Genomic DNA, 23,710 nt, shown 5'->3' with positions numbered 1-23,710 from the left:
GGTATGAGGTCGCTGCTTGTTCTCGCGATATTTTGGCCGCGCTTTGGAAAGCAGCGCTAAATGGTAAACAAACATGGCAGCACAGACAACACGTTTACATGTCGTTTTCTATATGTTCTCTGACATTTATCCTAACGATATGAGGCGGTCTTTGTGGAAAAAAAGCTTGTTTAGTGGACTAACTTTGCACTTGAAGGTTGCCCGTTCACTTACGTTTCAACAGGTCTGACGTTACTATGCACCCCGGCTGTATCTAGGCTAACGGCTAACATGCTAAATATTATTTTTATGTCACTAGTCACTTGAAACAAATTTAGGACGATAGGAGACGGGTTGAAATAAACCGAAATTTCCCTTTAATGTATTCTTATATAATGGTTTGTATGTTATCTCACAAATTAGCTTCCCTCGAATGACGTTAAGTCTTTGACGTACAGTTACGTAATTAACTTAAAGTTACAGCGGTTAGGTTTGGAAAAAGAAATATGCTGAGCACCTACCTTAAAACGACTCAAAGTTCACACAGTCCTGAAGACATGACTCCAGGGGACAGTCTGGGTTTTTGTCCCCCAGCTACCACTCCAACCTGCCTCCTTATAAGATCACCTGGGACTGCTTCCTGTCAGCACGAGGGGTGGGCGATATGGTGCTAAAACAATATCACAATATTTCAGGGTATTTTTGTGATAACAATGTTCTAGTTTGTTTAGTGACCTCGGCCCTAAAAGGGTCCATACATCATTACAGCAGTGAAGACTGTGTGTATTTATTCACAAGTATTTGACTCAAATGTCTAATGGACTCAACGACTGGAGAAACAACAGGATGTGCAGTCAGTTTGAAATGACCCTCCAATGAACATAAAATCATTTGACCTCCTCAGCAAATTAAATGTCACGACTCATTCTAATTAGTTTTTGTGACGTCATTCAAATGTCAAAGTGTGGTGCAGTGATCTGAGGACAGTGATGGCGTTGGATGTAGCAACGGTTAGTCCTGGTAATTCTCCTCTACTTTCACTGTTCACCTCCTCATCTCCATGTTCTCACTGTCTCTCTGTAAAGGTCGCGTCCAATTGTTTCACTTGTTTCTCTTCTAAATGATTTTTTCAGTGGCAGACAAAGACAGAATTCTCCTAAATATCTCATTAAATCGCCTCAGTCTCATGTGAAGTGTCTTCATACTAAATGCAGATAGGTTAATACAGGTGTAGAGCGGACGCAGCAAGAAGTGTAGAAGTTTTTTCCAAACCAGAACAAAATACTACTTATTACAGTCTGAACACTACCTCCATGCTAAGGTCACCTGACGACATCTGACGCTCTCCTTTCACCAGAAACAGCTGTGGTTCTTGAACTGGTTCTGTTCAGGGTTCTTGGAACCTCGGTAACCTCACCTCCCAAGTGTCCTGTTTACTGCTGTGGGTTGACGTGGACCCTTAATTGTACTAAGAATAAAACCACGTGCACATCTGCGTGACGGTAGCTGTCCATGGACATTCAATGCAGATAGTATGTCCGAGCTTAACTAGATTTATCCGACACTAATTGCAGTGATGGATTACTGAAAGAGGAAAGCACATGAGAAGAAGGGAGGAAGAGAAAAACACCTCAACATCCAAACCAGCATCCAGACCTCTGACACAGAGACAGAGTTCACAGGCAGAGTCTCTTTCGAAAGGCTCAGACAAGAAATATGTAGGTATACGGCAGCCTTGTGAAATTAATATTTTAGTCAAATCAACATTAGTTAATGTTACGTTTTCAAACTGTCGATCATCACTTGCCGACTGCTTCTTAACCTCATAAATCATGACATGCCGCTCTCCCCCACATTAAAAAGCCACTTTTAATAATAAAAAGTGTCTTATCAGTATCGATATCAGCGATTTTGGCCCCGTATTACTTGGTATCGGATTAAAACCAAATTTTGTGGTATCACCCACCCCTTGTTTCCAGCGAACCGGCCTAAATTTCCACCAGTTTTCGCCAGTACCATCAACAGAGGGCGCTGCACAACGCACACCAGGCTGTGTACCAGTAAGTAAACAGGTTTCCATCACCCTGTGGAGACATCAAGACCCCTGATGATGGGAAGCTGATGGAGAGGGTAACTTGTTTTAACAACAGGTGGAGAGCACCTCGATGTGTTGGAGCAGTAGACGGCAGCCATGTTCCCATAATAGCGCCAGAACTGGACCCACGTGACTCATAAAACAGACTGTTGTTGAAGGGAAAGGTCTGTTCCAAGATGTGTGTGTGTCAGGTATCACAGGAGTGTGCATGATGCACGAGTAATGGAACAGTCACATCTGTGGGAAGTGGGGAGCAATGGACAGTTTTTACCAAACACACTGTCAATATCTCTAACCATGACACAGGACACTACCTCACTGGACACCCTGCGTAACCACTGTAAACTTGGCTGATAAAGTGTTTTTCTGATACAAGCAGACTAACCTCGTACCAAGAGGTACAACGCCAGTGCAAGAGCAAATGTGGGGATGACCTTCTGGAGACAAAGGTCCTGATTAGCAGAATAGCTGAACAGACCTATTCATGTTGACGTCATGTTTCGATGTTGCCAGGACGCCAAAAATATACACCTGGGTGAAAACAGCCACACTGGCTATTTTAGGTGTGAACTCGAGTCACATGACATTGAGTCAGAGTCAAATCATTAATTTTATGACGTCAGAATTTACTTTAAAAAATCAAAAAAGACTTGAATTGACTTCATCACCAGTGATTCATGACTTCACTTGGACAAGAGCCTTTGGACATGAAAGTACTTACCTACCCCCCAAACCCAAAGATTAAAAAGTGCACCTCAAATCAAGTCACCTGACTCTAACACTGTTCATTCCCATCAAGTCAGCACTTAATTCTTCAGGTCCACTTTATTTGAATGAACCTGACTGCATCCAATCAAGTTGCAAGAGAGAACTATGAAGGACAAATGTTACATTAGTGAGCACCAGTTAGAAAAATGGCACCAAAGACAATTTCATTCTTGGACAACGAGTATGCGAAGGTCAACAAAAAACGAACGCAGTAGTCAAAACATGCAAGTCAAAAATTTCATACAGAGACGACCAACAACAAGCAAACATCTTTTAACTAATAAACTGAGCGTAGTGTTGGTTCAGGCAGGACATGATGTGAAGCTCAGCTCAAAGCCCAGCTACATCAGCTGATCTCAAGCAGCCCAATCAACTGATGGAGCAGCTGATGCCAAGTTTACAGTTGGTAAAGGAGAAACTGGTGGTAGCGGTTGCTGGATACCCAGAGCTATACGACTTTATAAACCGCAGTAAAAAGCAGGCGTGGAAGCAGATGAGTGCAGTACTTGAAACGCCCATGATGGAGGAGAAGCTCCTGGACCAACTGGTGGTACTCCCCATGATCCAGCCTCTTTTTTAGGGTCTCATGTACCCACTCAGATCTCTGTTTATCTGCTGACAGCCTCTCACCCTCAACCAGCGCTCTGAAATATTCGGTCCAAGTGCCGTAGCACATTTTGGCACAAACTGGAGCGTTCTTGGAATGCTTTTTTTAATTGTCCAGAGCAACACACTCTAGAAGCAGCAGAGTGTTCTCTCAGCGCTCTGTCCGGGGGGGCGGAGCAGCACCAACACCAGAGCAAAGCGAATGTGTGATTAACTTCAGACTTATTGCAGTGTAAAGCATCAAGACTGGATTTACAAACGCACCCCGCGTTCCACCAACAGAGCCTGTCAGTCCTGTTACTATGGTTACCCTCAGGTTAATACTGTATGTACCTTGAGCTGTGGTTAAACTGTATTTGAGGCGTCTTGATATGAGACAGAGACCGGGATCACAACTATTTCCTGCAGCCACGTCGAAAACATAATCCCCCCTCGAAAAATTGTTCTCCTAATGAAACCACATTGGACATGAAGGTAATTCTTCAGAGAAAAGGTTATATTAGCTTTCTAATTTAGCAGCTAGCATCTCTGATTGGTTGGGGGAGTGGACTCACCCTGAGAGACGGAGAGACAAAGAGTGGTTTAATTCCCTCAGTGAAGGCCGGAGCTGCATGAGAAACCAATCTGAGAGCTATTATCTTCTTCTTCTCTCATCAAATTGGAAGCAGGTCTGATTTGGCCTTAATCGAGCTAATCTCCCCCGCTGCTTCTGCACAAAAACTGGCTGCAGCTCAAATCATTTCCCTGCCTGAGGAAGAATATTGGTCATTTTCTTTTAGCACCAGGACTCTTATTAAGAGCCATCTCTAATTTTCTCTCTGTCTCACTGAGGGGTTCATGGTTGGAGGAGGAGGAGGAGGAGGAGGGGGAGGAGGAAGGAGAACCAGGCGTCGGCACGTGATTACAGTTACCTAGACGACGGTCCGGCGGTGCCCCCGGGATCATGGCCGGGCAGGGTGATGGAGAGCAGAGGGAGAGCTGAAATTGCATTCCATTAGTGCTAATACAGAGACATTAAGAGTCTTGTCTGAAGCGCAGGCCGCTAACGATTACGGTCACTAATTCATCCAATCAGCTCGCGAGCAGACGCTTCACCAAGTCATAACGACCTCGCCGCCTCTCCTTGCTGGCTATTACCGAGTGATTGACAGCAGCCAGGGCTTTGTTTTAAACGGAGCCAGAGAGGAGAGAAAGGCCAAGAGGAGAAACATCAGCGTCACTCTGACAACGATTTCTCCTCCAGCCTGACAGCTCTGCACATTAAAGGAGCAGGCCGCAAATTTATCTCAATGTTTCAGCTCTTATGTCACACATCACGTTCCTCACAACTTAAACTATACCAAGCAGATCAGTCTGTAGCAGGCAGCCACGGTTTCACTTCATTCCCATCAAACTGCAGAGAAACTAACACATCAGAGTCAACATGTAGGGACTGTTGGTTATTTGTTAGGGGGAGGGGGTGGTGCAAAAGGGGGAGGTTTTTATTTTGGCGTGGGAGAGAGATGATATACAACTTCAAATGGCTGTCCTTTGAATTTATTTTGCACAGATTTTTATGCTGCATGTTTTCCATATGTACAGATACTCAATTTTAAATGACTCAGATCGGGATCAGGGTAAAAAACTTGATTGTGACATCCTGATAAAATGTAATGCACCTGTTTCTAATAAAGTCCTCGGGGTGGGACTCTGCAGGCACCTCATGATCCAATTCGATAAAATGATTATTGGCGTAAGTAAGTATTCACAATATTCTTCATGTTCACCTCACAAATGTAAATTATTAAGACACTAAATGAAAACAAGCTGCAGCCGCCGTCTTCTGTGAGGATGAATTAGTACAAGCTGAAGTTAACTTGTTCCGTCAACATCTTGTTATGAACAAACATTTAAATAATCAGTTATTGACATTTGTGAATTGATGCCAAATCGTCCACATCGTGATGCATCTATGAATTCATTTTCACCCCAGTATAAATAAGCACCACTTTAAAAAAATCCAGAGGATTTATTTGTCATAAATCAGTTCAGGAACGACCCAAACGCAGAGCAGTTTTAACAAAAAACAAGATGTAATAAAGCTGATGAAAAGGCAGGTAACAGGAAGTCCAAGTGACAGAAGAACCAAAACTAACCTGAAAACAAACCGGGATAATACGATGAAGAAAGGTAAATAAATCCAAACTAAACACAAGACACCAGGCAGGAAACGGAGCACTGAACGACACCAAGAACACCAAGAATGACCAGGAACAAAGGGAAACACAAAGGTATATAAACACAGAAAACTAATCACCTAGAATGAGACACAGCTGGAGCAGGTGGACACAGGCAAAAGGGAGGAAATGGGGATTGGCTAACAACAAGGGTGGAGCAAACAAGGCTAATACAGAACAGGTGTGAAGGGTTAGTGTTAGGACTTTGGGAACAGGGAAGGACTAACGAGACTGATGAAGACAGGTGCAACAGAAAACAGGCGGGAAAACACACAAAAACAGGAAGTAATATCAGACACGACTCACGAGGAGAGAATCTACAAAATAAAACAGGAAACAGACTGAACATAAATTCGTAACATGAAACAAGGAACACAAACGCCTGAAAACAAAGCCCGCAAGATAACATGATATTAACAAAAACTCAGGATCATGACGTTATTTATTAGTAAAACTTAAAAGTTATGATTAAATGAAACAGCACCTTTAACATCATGGTCCCAGTATATTTCTATTTCTGTGGTATGAAATTACCTGGATGATGGCCGCTGCCTCTGCATCATTGGACCCATAGAGCAGACAGTAGAGACACCTGGCCACTGAGCACTGCTGAGCGGCCAGCTTCAGGTTTAGCACTCTGCTAACTTGAATGGATGAATGAATGAATTATTTCACCTTGTGGCTCTCTTAGACTTCATAAATGTCATCGGACCCATTGGATTAAAAAAGTATTTTGGACCCAGAAAATTCCAGTCCCATTGTTTGGCCACTATGAAAAACTTGGCTTTAAAGCCTGCAGAGAGAACATGAAGAACAGCGAGACTTGAGGAATTTTACCTGACAAATATTAGGAGTTAGTTTGCTCGGAGAAAGAAAAATCTGACTGGAAACATTAAAAGACGACTTTTCGGCCCAGTTCAGACCAAAGATTCGTGACAAGACGAACCGTGTTAGAAAAGCTGCAGCAGTGTGAACTGGCCGGTCTGAGCTCTTTAGAGTATGACGACAGGACATAGATGATGATGACAGGATGTAGATGATGATGTCAAGACACCATCAGCCGGCTTGAGTCGAGCTCAGACTGGCCAGTTCACACTGCTGCAACTTTCCTAAAACAGCTTTGTCTGGTTGTGAGTCTTTGGTCTGAGCTGGACTGTAAATGTTCGCACAGAGGAACTTAGAGACAGCTCTTCTTTGGCAGTTTTTGTTGCGATAAAAAACAAAAACGCACAAACTAAGGTTGCATTACAGCTGTGCACATCATTAAAGGTCAGAGGAAATAAGAGTTCATTTCCAGGAGTGTTTGGAGCTGGATAACTCGCTCCACACATAATACTGTATGTTCATCCTTAAAATGGAAACCTGTCGATGGCTGAAGCACGGCTCTAACAGCAGGGCAGATTTGCCTTCATTTGAAGAGCGTCGAATAAATAACGTGGCCAGAAGCTGCTTTTTATACACGCGTGTTATAATGTAGAATGGCCCTCCGTTAAGTCTAAGTGGTTAAAAGTAAGAGGGTCTCTCAGGTGCAGCTTTTGTCACACTGTTCTCTGCCCACATCGGAGACAAACACCTGGGTCTAAATCTGGGTACACATTCAAGTTCCAGGTACTTCAGATCCTGGTGAACTTTGAGCTTCCTGTTCTCCAGCTGCAGGCAGTCTGGTCTCTGGTGACTGTAGAAAGAAACTCTTATTTCTGAAAAGGGACAAAACTTAAACCAAAGAAACACGTTCGTCGTTTACCTTACAAGATACAATGAATTTCATGAACGCCTTCTGATCCATCACCTCTGTAGACAAAGTTTGTTTAGGTTCAGGTCACTAGGATCCTTCTTACACCTTGCATGTTTGGTTTGGACTGTAGGACCAAATACAGGATGTTTCACGAGGCCATCATCAGAACCAGAAAATGAAAAAACAGTGAAACAAAATGAGCCGTGTAGCACATGGGGAGAGGAGGAAACCAAATATTTACCTGACATTTGGTCAGACTGCTTTATTGAGAGTAGGTTGGAAAAAAAATCCCCCAAAATTCATTCATTCATCCATCCATCTTCTAACCGCTTCATCCTCTTGAGGGTCGCGGGGGGGTGGAGCCTATTCCAGCTGACATCGGGTGAGAGGCAGGGTTCACCCTGGACAGGTCACCAGACTATCACAGGGCTGACACATAGAGACAGACAACCATTCACACTCACATTCACACCTACGGACAATTTAGAGTCACCAGTTAACATGCATGTCTTTGGACTGTGGGAGGAAGCTGGAGCACCTGGAGGAAACCCACGCTGACACGGGGAGAACATGCAAACTCCGCACAGAAGGGCTCCCACACCCGGGATCGAACCGGCAACCCTCTTGCTGTGAGGCGACAGTGCTAACCAACACACCACCGTGCCACCCTTCCCCCAAAATTCAACACTCTACATTTATTTTCTAAGAACGAGATGATACGAGAGCGTCTACAAACCAATCAATGTCAAGCGGAGACGCAGCTCATGTAGATGATGATGACATCAGGATCTATGTGTTGTCAGAACATGAATCTTGATGTCAGGACATAGATTAAATTGACAGGACGGAGATGATGGCGACAAGATCTAGATGATGACGTGAGAATGTAGAATATGACGTTAGGACGTAGATTAAGATGTCAGGAAGTAAATTATGATGTCAGGACCTAGATTATGACAACAGGAGGTAGACTATGATGACAGGATGTGTATTATGAAAACAGGATGTAGACTATCAAGACAGGACATAGATTAAGACGTGAGGACCTAGATGATGACAACAGGACATGGATTATGATGTGAGGATGTAGAATATGATATTAAGACGTAGATTATGACGCCAGGACATAGATTATGACAGGATTTAGATCATGACAACAGGACGTAGACTATGTTGACAGGATGTAGACTATCGCGACAGGACATAGATCATGACGTGAGGACCTGGATTATGACGACAGGATGTAGATGATGAAGTCAGGTCCTGAATTATGACATGAGAACCTAGATCATGACAATAGGACGTAGACTATGACGCCAGGACATAGATCATGACGTGAGGACCTAAATTATGACACAAGACGATAACATAGATGATAACATCAGGACGCAGGTATTGAGGTCAAATACTCACATGAAATAAGTATCCAATACAGAAAATGTAGTTTTTCATGAGTGAGTAAGATGAGTCAATATTTTTATTTGTGATGAAGAAAAATCTTCATTTGGGTAGCTAAGAAGTAGCTACGTGAAATCCTGTCTTATTTCAGTTTCAGGTGGTATTTAAGATTTTTGAGATTCCCTGACTTCTTTTAGGGGTAAAAATCTTACCTTAATTTAAGGATAGGAAATTGTCTGTAACAGAAGTGTCCTCATTTAGGAATTACTCAAGTTAGAAATGGCATAGACTCCTAAATTCAAATAACTGTCAAAAATGGCAGCAGCACCATTGTTGGGTTTGCATGGCCAACATCAGTCAGTGATGGTTTCCTAATCGCTAACCAAGACGTATTTGTGCCTAAGTCTAAACAAACATGAACAGTAAAGGTGGCAGATCAGATCAGAGAGGCTCATGGGAATCATTTCTGTAAATATGTTGTTTGATCAGACCGCACCAGAGTTCCTTTGGAACCGGACCGAGACCACCTCTTCAAGAAGGTCTCAGTCCGGTTGTTTTGGTGCACACCTGAGTGTGATTGCTGTGTTCACACCTGCCCAAATGAACCTCACTGAGGGGGCAAACCAACCTGAGCTCGCTGAACCGAAGTCGTCAATATCTGAAGCTTGGTTAGTGACAGATGCTGACAAGAAAAGCTGTCCATGTGATTCACGACCTGTTGCCATTAGTTTAAGCGGCGTCAGGGGAAACACGGCAGGACAAGAATGAAAGTTAAGGCAGCGAAAGTCAAAGCAGGGCAGGCAGGAGGGGTGGATGGGACCAACAAACACGACTTCCACCCAAGAGAGCAGTGTTTGCATCTGATTGTAAAGCTGAACCCTGTTCTTTTTTCCTAAACCCAACCACGTGCTGTTGTTGTTAAAGGACGTAGAGAGTCTATGACCAAACGTGGATATGCGACGAGGTCAGAGTGAGAATGTGTTGAATTCACAGGCCTGCGACAGATCTTCGTCTGTAAATGTAATCGCAGGTTGTTTTAGGCATTTGAAGAGCGATGGTGTTGTTTCTGTGGTCTGAGACATTGTGCAGTCATCAGGAGGAAAAACAAACGTAAAAGAAACAGCAGCTGAAAATAAAACACGACTCCTCTTTCTTTTTTTGGAGCAGATCTCCCAACATGCCACGTCTTGCCTTGTTCTCAGTTATCATCTATCTTCTGTATGTGCATCAGGTCATTTTCCTCCATCTTCCTGCCGCGATCAATAATGTTTCATCTCATCTCGATGAAACCACAAAACAACAAACACCCAGGATCCGAGATGGAAAACCGACTCGACGGCAGGGCGATAATTGTGAGGCTCGATTCATTTGTTTTTACTCGTCTGTTGTCTTTTCTGCTGCTGTGTGTAATCAACATGCGAGCGAGCATGGCGGACAGACGGAGGGATGCGGGTAGGATGGAGGGATGGAGGGATGGAGGGAGGAGGGAGGGAGGGGGGGTGTTCATGTTGTCTAGTCTCATTTTGTTTCCTAACAGACACAACTAAATCATTTCGACGTGGGAAAACTGTTGTATTTGTGTGTCGTCATCGGGTGATGCTGCTGGTGCCAACAGAGGGAGGCTGAATGAAGGAGTTACTACGGCAACAAACCCATCATCCCTCGGTGTCTGCCAGAGACGGAGAGAATAGACAGAGAGAAAAGTGAAAGACGATGAGAGGATGAAGAGGAGGGAGAGGAGGAAAAAGAGCGAGAGATGAAGACAAAGAGACAGAGGAAGAGAGAGACTGTGAGACGGCGACGGGGAAGAAAAAACAGGAGTAAAGAGAGGCTGAAAACAGATAAAGAGCCGCAGAGAGAACAATCCTCACATGTTGCTATAATGGCTTCACCACAAAAAAGAAAACAATAAAAAACGGATGTTACAGTCACGTATAAAAACAGTTTTAATATTACGTACACATATATGTTTTTGCTGATTTCTCCAAGCACATACGGGAACGTCAGAGATGTTTGAGCAGCTGTTACTTTTATGATCGTGTAGCGTTTTCCCTGCAGCCCAGTATCAGCATTACATCTAAATATTCAGACGTTTCACATCTAGCACCAGCAGAGAAAGCAGCGTGTCCTTCATGTAAAGAGATGCAGAGTGAGGGCACATTTACACTCAACATTAGAGACGCAGCCTTCTGTCTGTACTCTACATTCGTCCGTACTTGTGCACGTTTCCTGAAAGCTAACGGATACTGAGGAAGTAGAGCTGTACCACCGGAGATCATGGAGGCAGTGTAGCGTAGATCAAGTGAGATAGAACCGAAAGAGATGACTTAGAAATTTAAATATTAACAGCAGGGAATGAATCAGTAATATGTAATAATGTATAGTGGAAAGACTTCTCCGTTCACATGCGTAGACGTATAAAATGGCCGCACAGACCGCTGGAGGTTGTGGAGGTATACAACCGCAGAGTGGCAATTCTCGCATTAAAATAATTACTGAACAAAACCTAAGTAATTGATGTTTTGACTATTGTAAAATTGGTCTTAAATTTCATTCCAAGTGGAATTAGAAAGTCTTCAAAAGTCTTAAATCTAAGGGCTTATTTATGTCCAACGTTAGAGATGGGGACAGATGGAGCCTTCTGTCCATACTCTACGATAATTTCATCCATATTTTTGTCCGTTTTCTGAAAACTTACGGATATGGACGAAATGGAGCAGAACCACTGCCAGATTGTAGAGGCAGTGTAGCGTAGTTCAGGCGAGTTACGACCGTAAGAGATGACGAATACATTTAAATACGGAATCCGTAACATGTAATAATATCTAGTGAAATTGGTGAAAAGGATTCTCTGTCGACGTAGGGATGTATTTAATGGCCACATAGACCACCATCTACAACGCTGTCTCCATTTGAAGGTGGAGAAGGTCATAGATAGATAGATAGATAGATGGTACTTTATTGATCCCAAACTTCAAGAATGTCCTAGTTTGGGATCAATAAAGTACCATCTATCTTTCTATCTTATTACGACCTCCTCCACTGTCGCCTTGTTTGTTGTTGTGTCACACTTTTGACTCCGCCCCCTAGTGCCAACTATTGGCCGTACCATCATGAAGGACGCAAAGAAGTATGACTGACGTTTACCATGTTTGAAACGGACGTATCTATTGTCGTACGTAAAGGATGTATAAATCAGTCGGGCTATGGAGCTAAGTTCAGTCAGATAACTCAAAACATTTATTTCATCAGCAGAACATAGGTAAGAGTTTGGCGTCTGGACTCCGACCTCATCGCTCCCTGCAGATATGTTTACATGAGATATCGGGGAGTGATGGTTAAATATTTTCCACCTTAGTCGAAATTTTGCAGTTTAAATAGACCGCCACATTGAGAGGGAGGTGGGAGGGTTTTGTAGATGACATTTGGAGAGTGACGTGTGTTTGAATCAGTGCAGGACGAGTTGACTACCTGAAGTAGCTCGCAGGCAACGCCTTCATTTTTAAATCTGCAGTTTACAAGTTAATATTAAATATTTAAGTTTTGTCTTTGTCCAGGTTTGTTGTCTCTGTTTTAAGATGCAAGTCTTAACGTCTATTTAGCAACAAAGCAGCAAAAAACGGATGTCAGACTCCGTGTACGTGCACAGCAGCCACCGCTTGTACATTTCCTATGAAAAGTAACGCACCAAAATTCATATATATTCCACATAATGGTGAGCCAGTAATTCATGGATAACCCACGAATTCTGGAAGGCTGTGATCATGTGACCAATATGCGGTATTATACGGAGGCAGGTTATGGTGGTGGATGGGTCATTAAACCAAAGACTTTCCCAGGGACTTTCTCCAGAAGATGCATCTAACCTAATTTTACACTGAGGATGTTGCGTCATTCATGGGGCGCTAATTCGTAGGATCCCATACAAATTTTTGTGTGAGGATACGATATGTTTTCTGTTTGAAACCATCGCACTGGGGCGTTTGCAGGATTTGAGGACTTTGGGGGGTTTTGCCCGTCCCTCTGTAGGGGGGTCCTGGGGATCCTCCCATTTCTATTTCAATGCTTTTTTATGCACTCTGGCACCTTTTTAACCTCTAAAACCTTTTAAAACTTCTTCATTAACTATGAATTGTGATGTTAGAAATATTAGTAGCTGTTAGTGATAAGTATCGAGTAGAAGCAGAATACTTTACAGTCATTATTAAAAATGTATCGACCAGAGTTGGAAAAACAGTTAAATGTATGTATTTACGTTAACAGTGGTGGAATGTAACTACGCATATTATTCATGTACAAGTAAAAACAGAGTGACATATCATTAGCTCCTGAGCTTTTTTTATTTTTTGGCCTATTCTTATTTTTTAAACATATGTTTAGCCTTTATATTTAGACCTCGATCTGTTTATGAAAACTCTGATGCCATTACCATCACTTGTTACCCATAATGCCCTGTATGTGTGAACCTACAGAGATGTTGACATGCATCTTTTGAAAAACACAATCCCAGGCCAAAGGTTTGGTCACGCTACACTTTGTTTGTCTCCCATTTACTTCAATTAAAGCCCATAGAACAGACAAATTTGAGCATGCATTACTGTTTTAATTTGATCTCTGAGGTTTCTCCATGTTTCATCTTGTTTTGTAAATTTCTTTTAGACTTTGGAGCTTTCAATACAAATGAACAATCCTGTTTTATTCACTAATCTGGTGGCTCTGTGTCAAAGTGTAGCTTCATTATTCTAAGTTGTACGTTACCATAAACAAACAGTTATTATTTTAGCATGGTGCTAGGTTGTTAGGGACTATTTGCGGCGGCGGATTAATCTACATTTGGTGTCGAGGGTATTTGTGGCAGCAGGACAGTGTATGTGGAATTGATTCAGAATAAACTCCAGTGTGTGTGTTCATGGTAATGAAGGAACATGTCACCCGGTGACACAGTGTGGATCACTGATGTGTTTGAACAACAATGGAGGAAGAAGATAAACAGCGTTTGGATACACACACACGTATTTGTGTTGTGTCGAGTCTGAACATAAAATATAGAATAAAAACCAGAGTTACAGAAACAATCTGCAGGTTTATCTTCATTATCTCAGCAACACTGACTCTAAATGTGAAATCAAAGCATTGTGGATTTTAAGATTTGACAATGAGCGGCAGAGCGATGGAGATTAAACGATGAAAGAGGGAGAAATGAATCAATACAGCGACGAGGACGAAGGAGCAGAGAAAAGGACTGAAAGGAGAGAGAGGGAGTAATGAAGCGAGAAAACGAGGCAGAGCGGAGACATATGGCGGCTGGTGGTTTGCAGACTTTTCTGCCTCGCGGCGTCGAGCTGACAGCTCGCCTCACCGCTCTGAATAACACGGGAACACAACATGTAAAAATAGAAATAAAAGGTAGAGACAATGGAAAGAGACACGAGTGGAGAAAGGAGGAAAAAAACCTGAAATACAGATCTGAGTGAAACATATACGTTCAGGTTTCTGTCGTGTCAGAAACAGAAAGGACGAAGGATCCACAGATTCAAATAAAAGAAATAAAACGAAAATTTAATAGAATTAAATGTAAATTTAAAACAAAACAGGGATAAATCTGATCTTATCTGATGTTTGTGTGTTTAAATATACAGTGAAACATAATCTTTGAATAAACCACAGATTAAAGAGGATTAACAAAATATCACAGCAGGAACAGAGATGGATTTTAAAAGGACAAAACAAAATTATAGAAATAAATAAATAAAGCACACAAAAAGCATCTCAGTGCTCTATGTGTTTATATTTATTTAAAATCTGTATTTTCTTTACATTATATCAATTTTTATTATTTTTCCATACACCTGTTTCTAATATTTAAACTGCAAATACATTTTTAAATAAAAGAGAAGAAAAATAAACGATAAAACAACATAAAATAAAACATTTCGATAATTAGAAACATTTCTGTTTCAAAATTAAATTACAAATCTTTGTGTTTCAAGAGTGGCACAGAAATGTGAGCATTTAAAGACAATACCAGAAGTAATAAAGGTAAAAATGAAGGATTAAAATATAAAAACAAAAGATTTTAAGAGTTTATTTATCACAGCATTCAAAATAATAATAAAGGAATCTGCAAACTAAATGTTGTGGTGTCGCATTAATTTGTGCTGTTGGCTCGTTCCTATGATAATTAACATTAAATAAAATGTATTAGAAAATCACAATTGTGATAAATTAACCATAAAAATACAAATTAAAATTAGAATCAAAAGCCGAAGCAGCAGCAGAGAAGCTCACAGAGAAAATAAGGAGCAGAATAAAACACCTAGAAATGTATTTTATATGTATATGTTGTATTTGGTGATGAATAAAGGTGTATTTAACTGAAACATCTGCACAGAAATCATCCCCTCTTTTATTTAATTCCCTTTCTTTATTATTATTATTATTATTATTATTATTGTCTGCTTGCTCACTATTTGCATGTAATAAAATAATCTGTTTTACTCCAAACTAAATTCAAACATAATAAATAAATGAATTCCTTCTCCTCTTATTTCCTGCTCTATTAAAATGACACCTTTTCTTTTAATCCTCGCATCACAGCAGCGTCGACGTGTCTTCTCCAACCTGAAGGTTCTCATGCGTGCAGCTTTAATTCCCTGTAGAGCACTCATTGTACATGCTATAGAATAATTGATGAGGTGTTATATGTAGGTTTCTTTATGGTTTGGTTGCTGCCTCAGCAGGCGGACGCTTAACGAGAGTCTCAACACAAAGAATGTGTGTTTTTTTTTTCTCCTTCGTTCAGCTGAACAGACTGAAGCTTCTTTCTGCTGCAGAGACAAGAAACAAACGGCTCCACTGAACGAACCAGGCAGAGAGGAGACGAAGAGCAGAGGGAGGAAATCTGGAAATAATAAAAGTATAAGAAAATAAAATGAAAACAGAAACTTCTGCAGGATTGAGACACAAAAACATCTCACAGTATAGCTGCTTGTACAGTATTTAAAATGTCAAAATGTACTCAAACAAATAAATATAATTTAACTTATTTAATAGTAAAACCTCGTCCTAATGTTAATCATAAAGAATGTATTTCATTTTCTATTTTTGGGGATGCTTTCTGTCAATTTTATTTTCCCACACTGAGCTCTTAATTCAGTTCAAAACCTCTGTCACACAGCCGAACAGATATCTATATATAAATACATGTTTGCTTAATTTCTGAGACATTGATTTATTCGTTATTTTACTGTCCCAATAGTTTGTAAAATTTAAACATATACACTTTAAAATACTGAAATTAGCTCACAAATAAATCCACCATGTGTAAGTCAAGTCAATACAATTCAATTGTAAACAGGTTGTTTCCAAATTTACTGAAATAAATCTATTAATAAAAACTGCATTAGTAAACAAGTGTTTATTTAAACAACATTATTATAAAACACCTATTACTGTTGTTATTATTATTTTATGGTTATAATTAGAAATGAATGCCTTTCCCATAATAAATCACATAATCTGTTTTATTTCATGTGCCGACACTCTTTTTTTTAATTTATGACAGTTTAGTTTTTACTTTTTTATTATTATTATTTTATTATTTGCAGTATTAACATCTGCAGCAGTTATAATAACTTTTATATTTTATTAAGTACAAATGTATTATTATCATCTTAAACATTTTTAATATTTGTTTCAAATTTGACAAAGTTATGAAGACAAATTCTTATTTCAATACAGTCTGTGTTGCTAATAATTGTATATAATGGAAAACAATTAAATAATAATAATAATGAATAAACACAAATATATAACTTGTATGTACATGTTCGATGCATATGTACAGTATTATATGTGTAATATGTGCTTTTTTCCCCAACACAATTCTGCATCAAATACATCTTGCACTCTGTAATGTATAATGTAGGCCTCAGTAGAGTCTATATGATTCAATAATACAATAATATTTTACAGAAGTAGAAACAATATCTGAATATTGCAAAGAAATTTACTTTGAAAACAGGGAAAAAACTGTTTCAATATTCAAATTGAAATAAGATTAAATTAAAAAAGCCTGCAACATGTTTCTGTATTTGTATTTATTGTGCATTAATAATAAAAGTGTTTATTATTCCTGGTTATTATTGTTATAATAAAACATTATGTAAAGACAAAGTGAACACAACGAAGACTCGGTTCAGTTTTCCTGCAGCTGCTTTGGTTCAACAACTCATTTACACACATGTGACAGGTTTCACAGTGTGTGTGCGTGTGTGTGTGTGTGTGTGTGTGTGTGTATGTGTGTGTGTACCACACCGGTGTGAGGACACAAAGCCCGGGGTATCGACGTGTGTTTGGCTGCAGAAAAAACAAACTGAGCTCAAACTGTCTGCTGTTTGTTTTTTACACTTAAGATGAAATGAATGATTCTTCTTCTGTGGTTATTTGTCAGGTTTCATATTAGAAATCTGGAGGATGTGAAGCCTCCGAGCCGCAGAGCGAAGACGCTTGTCTCTGCTAATGGTTGCTTTTCTTTAATGGCTCGCACTGAGTCTCTAAAATAATTCAGTTTTTTGTCTTAAACCCGCCTCCCTCTCTTCCTCTCTGTTTCTCTCTCTCGGTTTTTTTAATTGGCATATAGGGAGGCTTGTTTGTTTTTGTTGTCTGCTGTTTCTTAAATGTGTGTGTTCGTGTTCATGTGGCCCCCGGTGTCCCAACAAGCACCGCGGTAGGTGTTGGGAGGCGCTTTCGGCGGCACAAACACACACAACAAAACAACACACACACACACACACGAAAACACACAAGACAAAATAGATGACAAAGACAGAAATACACAAAGACAACAAACACACAAAGACTCATACCATGGGAAATCACACACACACACGTAGACACACACACACAACAAAACCCGCTAAACACACAAAAACATTAAAAACACACATCCTCGTAGAGAAACACACACACACAGTGTAAGTGAGAGACACACACACACTCAGAGGAAACCAGTTGCTTCTCATGGGGCGCCATCTTGTGGCCACATCGACCATCAGAGCCAGCAGACACCTGCAGAGACTCAGTGTGTCTGTTTTCTCATGTTTCCTGTTTAAACTACAAACTGTCTTTTTTTAGATCTGTTGTTCAGATAGAATGCAGTTTATAAAATGTAGAAGATATTATCCCAAAACAGGAGCATGTTGTATTAACTGTATTTTGTTTTATAAGATAAAAATAAGACATTAAGTATCACTGTTGGCAGTTTAGTTGATCTGGTGACAGTTTGCAGGTTCTGTTTTGGGGAGAATTTTTGCAAATATATGAATTAAAACACAGTGTCTGCTGTATTTTACATGAACATGACTATTTAAATGGCTCTTAAATATTGTTGTCTTGCTGCCAAAATAACCTGAAATCATATATCATGCACTAGGTAAGTGATTACAGTTGGTTAGGGACTGTTCGTTATTTACTGGGGGGAGGGGGTGCAAAAAGGGAAAGATGTCATAATTTTTTAAGCACTTGGGAGGGACTTATGTTTTTTTTTGTTTTGGCTCAGGGGAGGGACATACAAATTTAAATGTTTTTTTTAAAATATATTTTATATCTATTTATTTATTACTGCAGATTTTTAAAGAAAACATGTCTTTCTAATGCATGTTTTCTTTAAAAATAGCCAAAATTAAACCATTTACTACAACAAGAAACTGTAAAAAATATAATTTATCACTGGATTTTTAAATTTCCAATGGTGCATGTGTAACGAACGCTTAAATCTGGGGAAAAAAAAAAAAAAAAAAAAGAAGACATAACCAAATCTGAGCCTTAAATAGTGATATTCCATCAAAAATAACTGTATTCTACGTGTCATTTACAATTTGCCCCAAAATAAACCATTTTGGCTTAGGGGAGGGACATACAAATGTAAATGGTAATATTTTGTACATATGTATTTTTTTGCCGCCATTTTTAAAGAAAACATGTCTCACGAAGGCATGTTTTCTTTAAAAATTGCCAAATTTACAGCATTTATCACAGCCATCAATTAAAAAAAAAAGAAATTATCATTGGATTTTAAAGTTCCAATGGCCCTTGGACACATCATGTGCAACGAATGCTTAAATCACAAAAAAAACAACCAAAAATCGAAATCTGAACTAAATAGTGATATTTCATTAAAATCACTTTATTCTACCTTTCATTTAAAATTGCCAAAAAATAAACCATTTGCATGAACTAACGAGTCAAGAGAATGGCTTTTTTCAACTACAGGATTTTGTCTGAAACTTTTTAAAATCTAATACGCATTTATGGTGCATTTTCCACTAGTCACTCAGGGAGGCTCTAGAAAAAATATTTGTTGCTCTGAGGAGAGTAAAAAAACAGCCACCCCCCGCCTCTGATAAGTAAAGAACAGTCCCTTATTGGTTTGCAGATGAGTCAAGCAGTATCTATGGCACAGACAACAGTAGTGTAATATAATTACTGAGTGCATTAATTGTACCACAGGTGTGGCAGTGACAGTAACAGTAATAGTAGAACATTTCCGGGAGATAATTGTTAAGAGCTGTAAGGCTGCTAAATAAAGCTACCACATATGCACAGAGTTGAAGTAGTACAGTCGTAACTGTGCAGTGTGGTAATGCTCTCTGTACGTACAGTGTTCATTTAGTATTCTTAGTAAAACCGTGACATCAGTAGCAGGTGGGAGTAGAAGCACTGGCAGTGGCAGCAGACGTAGTACTAGAGGGAGTTAATCATGTAGTATCTACAGTGCACTAGTGCTACTCTCATTATACCAGCAACAGCAGTAGAAGTACGGCTGCAGTACTACTGGGTGATACTAGAAGAGTCATTGTGCTAAACCAGGCCAAGAAATTGTAGCAGCAATATTGGTATAAAAGCAGCTGCAGCCGTACTAACAGCAGTAGTAGTAGTCTTGTAGTATTCAGAACATTCTTGCAGTACTCTTCAATAATGGTAGCAAAGCAGTAGCACTAACAGAAGCAGGCCTAGTAGTTATAGCAGCAGTATTTTAATAGTAGTTACAGTTGCAGTAGTTGTACTAACAGCCGTAGTAGTAATGATAGATGAAGCACTAGAATCATGACATATTAGCAGTGCTCTTGTAGTAGCCTACTCGTACTTAAGCAGTAGTAGTAGTCTTGTAGTATTTCGGGCACTCTTGCAGTACTGCAACTAAAGTACTAATAGCAGCAGGCCCAGTAGTTGTAGCAGCAACATTTTAATAGTTACAGTTGCAGCAGTCAGTTGTACTAACAGCCGTAGTAGTAGTGGCAGATGTAGTACTTTAAGGAGTAATCATGAAATATTTACAGTGCTCTTGTAGTATAGCAATAGTAGTACTACTGGCCACAGCAGTATGGGTAGGTGAGTATAATGCAGCACTAAGCCGGGTAGCAATATTATTACGTCAATAGTAGTTATAGTTACAGTAGTTGAACGAACAGAAGTAGTAGTAGTAGAGATAGATGCAGCACTTTAAAAAGTATCATGAAATATTTACAGTGCTCTTGTAGAACTTGTAGTATAGCAGTAGTATTGTCACTGGCCATAGCAGTATGGGTAGGTGAGTATAATGCTGCACTAAGCCGGGTAGCAATATTATATTAATAGTTGCAGAGGTAGTTTTAGTACTAGTAGTAGATGTAGCACCAGGATAAGTATTCATGCAGTACTTACAGTTGTCTTGTAGTACTCTTAGAATAACAGCAGTATTACTAATGGCTGCAGCAGGGGTGTGGGTAGTACACTGTGGGGGGAGTACCTTTATACTAGGCTTTGTAGTTATAGTATTAGTATTAGCAGTACTTGGAGAAGCAGTAGCACAGTACTCTTCAGTAGTGATGGTAAAGCAGTAGTACTAACAGCAGCAGGCCTGTTTGTTGTAGCAGCAACATTTTAATAGTAGTACAATCAGTCGTTTTACTCACAGTAGTGGTAGATTTAGCACTGTAAGAAGTAATCGTATAGTATTAAGAGTTCTAGTATCCGTAGAATCTAAGTAGTTTGTTTTGTGTAATCTAAAGTATTTCTACCTCAGTGTGTAAAAAAAAAACTGTCTTGACAAATACATTTACATTTTAAATCAATATCAAATATTAATAATGTGATTATGAAAAGTATGTTCGTCCCGTCAGGACCTGGATTGTCCTCTCTGTCAGAGCTGGAGGGATTACTCTACATCTAACTCGTCGGTTGGTGTTGTTGACTCTTTCCACTTGTCTCTCTAAAGAGCTGTTTCCGCCTCGTCCCCCTGAGGCCTTTTCTCCATCACCCCCCATTACCATCAAACCTGAACATGGAGGAAAACTAGAAAGGCTCTCAGCGAGCGAAAACCCTCCATTGACACGGAGCTCTTCCCCAGCGAGATGCTTGACTTCATCCTTAGATACTGTCAGTGTGGAGAAGACGAAGGCAAAGGAGATTAAACAACACATTTGGAGAGGGTTAGCATGACTTACCATAAAGTTCTCAGCGTCCAGTTCTCGTCCTTTTTTCCACTACATGCCTGGAAGCAGGAGAAAATACACCTACAATGCCAAAACCTATCCACCTCATTCCTAGCCCCCATGATGCCTTACGAGAATTACAGGCATGACTTCCAGCGCTGAACCAGGATGGGCATTTTCCTATGGTAACTGTTAGCTAACGGTACCCTAATCCTCTTTTGTTGAGCGATAGGAAAATAAAACATGGACCACACCACCTCAAATAGGTAATGTGATCATACCTCTGCCATCTCTGACAGCCATCTTGGAACTTTGGTAGTCTTCCTTTTTAAGTAAGTACATTAGTAATTAGCTTGCTTGGCTATGTTAAATTTAATGGAGTTCCAGCTAGCTAACGGTAAACACCTACATCTTCTAAAAGATAATTTAACATTTCTACCCATAAACAGACTTTAACAGATTTGGGTCCTCCTATCCCCCTCATCCACCAAATTCGCTCTGGTTCTTGAAATGGTTACCTTTTGGACTCTTAGAACCTTGGTACTATCCAGCGAACCAGCCCGTGTTTCCAATGGAGGGCGCTGCTCAATGCCCAGCTAAAGTAAACAGCTGTACCAAGATGGCAGATCATATTTTGTTCTGTTATTACAGAAATTTGTTTATTATCCAAAAACAAGCATGGACTAACCATCAATGAGACCGCTGCGCTCTTTTTTCGCGATGATTTCTCACTTAACGTCCTTTATGGTTGCCTTCTCCATCCTGTCGTTCCAACCCTTGAATATGGCGCCCAACGCTGTCGTTGGAGTTTGCATTAAAGGTTAAGAGAACGTCTGCTATAGCTGAGAACCAACTGTACAGGTTCCTAACCAATGTATTTTTTGTATGTTTGCTGGTGGAAAAGGGGTACTAATGACATTACTCTCAAACTTTACTGTGAGGAATAGTTGTAGGAGACAGGTTTGCCTTGGTAGATGTTTATTACCTAAAAAGATTTACTATGCTGCCACTCTAAATCAAAACTATCGATCTTAACGGATAAGCACAATATGAGAAATAAATCGTGGCAGCATTTTGGATAGATGGAAAGATTAAAAAGTGTAAGCTCACTTGGTGAAACGCACCGGTTCGACAGATACGTTAGCTTGTCACTCAGTGAGGTAGCAGAAACACCGCAAATAACGGAATGTCAATTCGACATTACAGATTAATTTGAACAAATTCTAATTCATTCGAAGTGAGAGCCGTGATGGTAATGATCTTTTTCATTAAAATATTAAAAATTAAATATATATATTTTTATATATATATAACATATATATTATATATTATATTTAATATATATACTGAAGAATAAAACAAATGTCGACATGACAGTAAACTATTACTGTATTATCTGTGCAAAGGCCTTTAAACACCAGGTGTGTAATAAATGATACAGAAAATCCAAATACTTATCTGCAATTTTTTGCATTAAAACTACTAATATCGGCAGCAATACAAATTTGCGACAGCTGCAACACTTGTTCAGTAGTTACACCAGCAGCCATGTAAATTTGCAACGACTACCAGGATTCTTTTGCCTCGGTCTAGATAAGCATCGGGAAGGTAAGTTGTTGTATAGCATTAGCTACTAGCTATTTGAGTTTTTCTTTTGATTCCTCTATTTTCAGTACAAAGGCTCAGAAAAATCTACCTCATTCGGAAAAAAATGTAGTCACTTTTTCCATCGTAATATTCACATTCTGTATTTACCTCATTTTTCACAGAAACACAGAGGCAAAACAGAACGCAGCCAGCTTCCGTTTTTTTGTGCAACACTTCCAGTCTAGCACTCTTGACCACTGTGTAAATGGGAATCGCCTTGTTGTTTACCTTGTTGAGTATGTATATATATCACATTTTTCACGTCACTGTATCACCGTTTAGACTAATCTGATGTTTTTAAAGTCTATAAACACAATGATTGAACAAACATTACTATTTCTGTGTGTTTTGTAATTAACATGGTTATCGTAGATTAGCTGGGCTAACCGTTAGCTGTTATCCGTTAGCCGTTAGCCGTTAGCGGTGTCTGCAATAACTCAATAACTCAATAAACGGTCCGTGAAAAAAATATTTTTTCCAGCAGATGTCTTAGTTACAACATGATTGAGCTAACTGGAGTAGTTTCATGTCGTATTCGACAATGGGAGGCTTTTAACAGATGACATCCTGATGTTAGCTTTGCTGGGAGGCTTTTAACAGATGACATCCTGATGTTAGCTTTGCTGCTAGTGTTAGCTGTCCCTGTCAGCTGCAGCCACTGATGCTTTCTAGACATCGTGATTTCCCAAAACTGAATAAATACCACACACAGCAACACAAAACTGCTTTGCTAGCTCAATCATGTTGTAACGGCTGGATGGTTGATGCATACATGCTGATTCGGGTGCTATCA

This window comes from Epinephelus moara, chromosome 14 (assembly GCF_006386435.1).
Source record: "Epinephelus moara isolate mb chromosome 14, YSFRI_EMoa_1.0, whole genome shotgun sequence".
Classification (NCBI taxonomy): Eukaryota; Metazoa; Chordata; class Actinopteri; order Perciformes; family Serranidae; genus Epinephelus; species Epinephelus moara.
Note: the sequence above shows the minus strand (reverse complement) of the source record.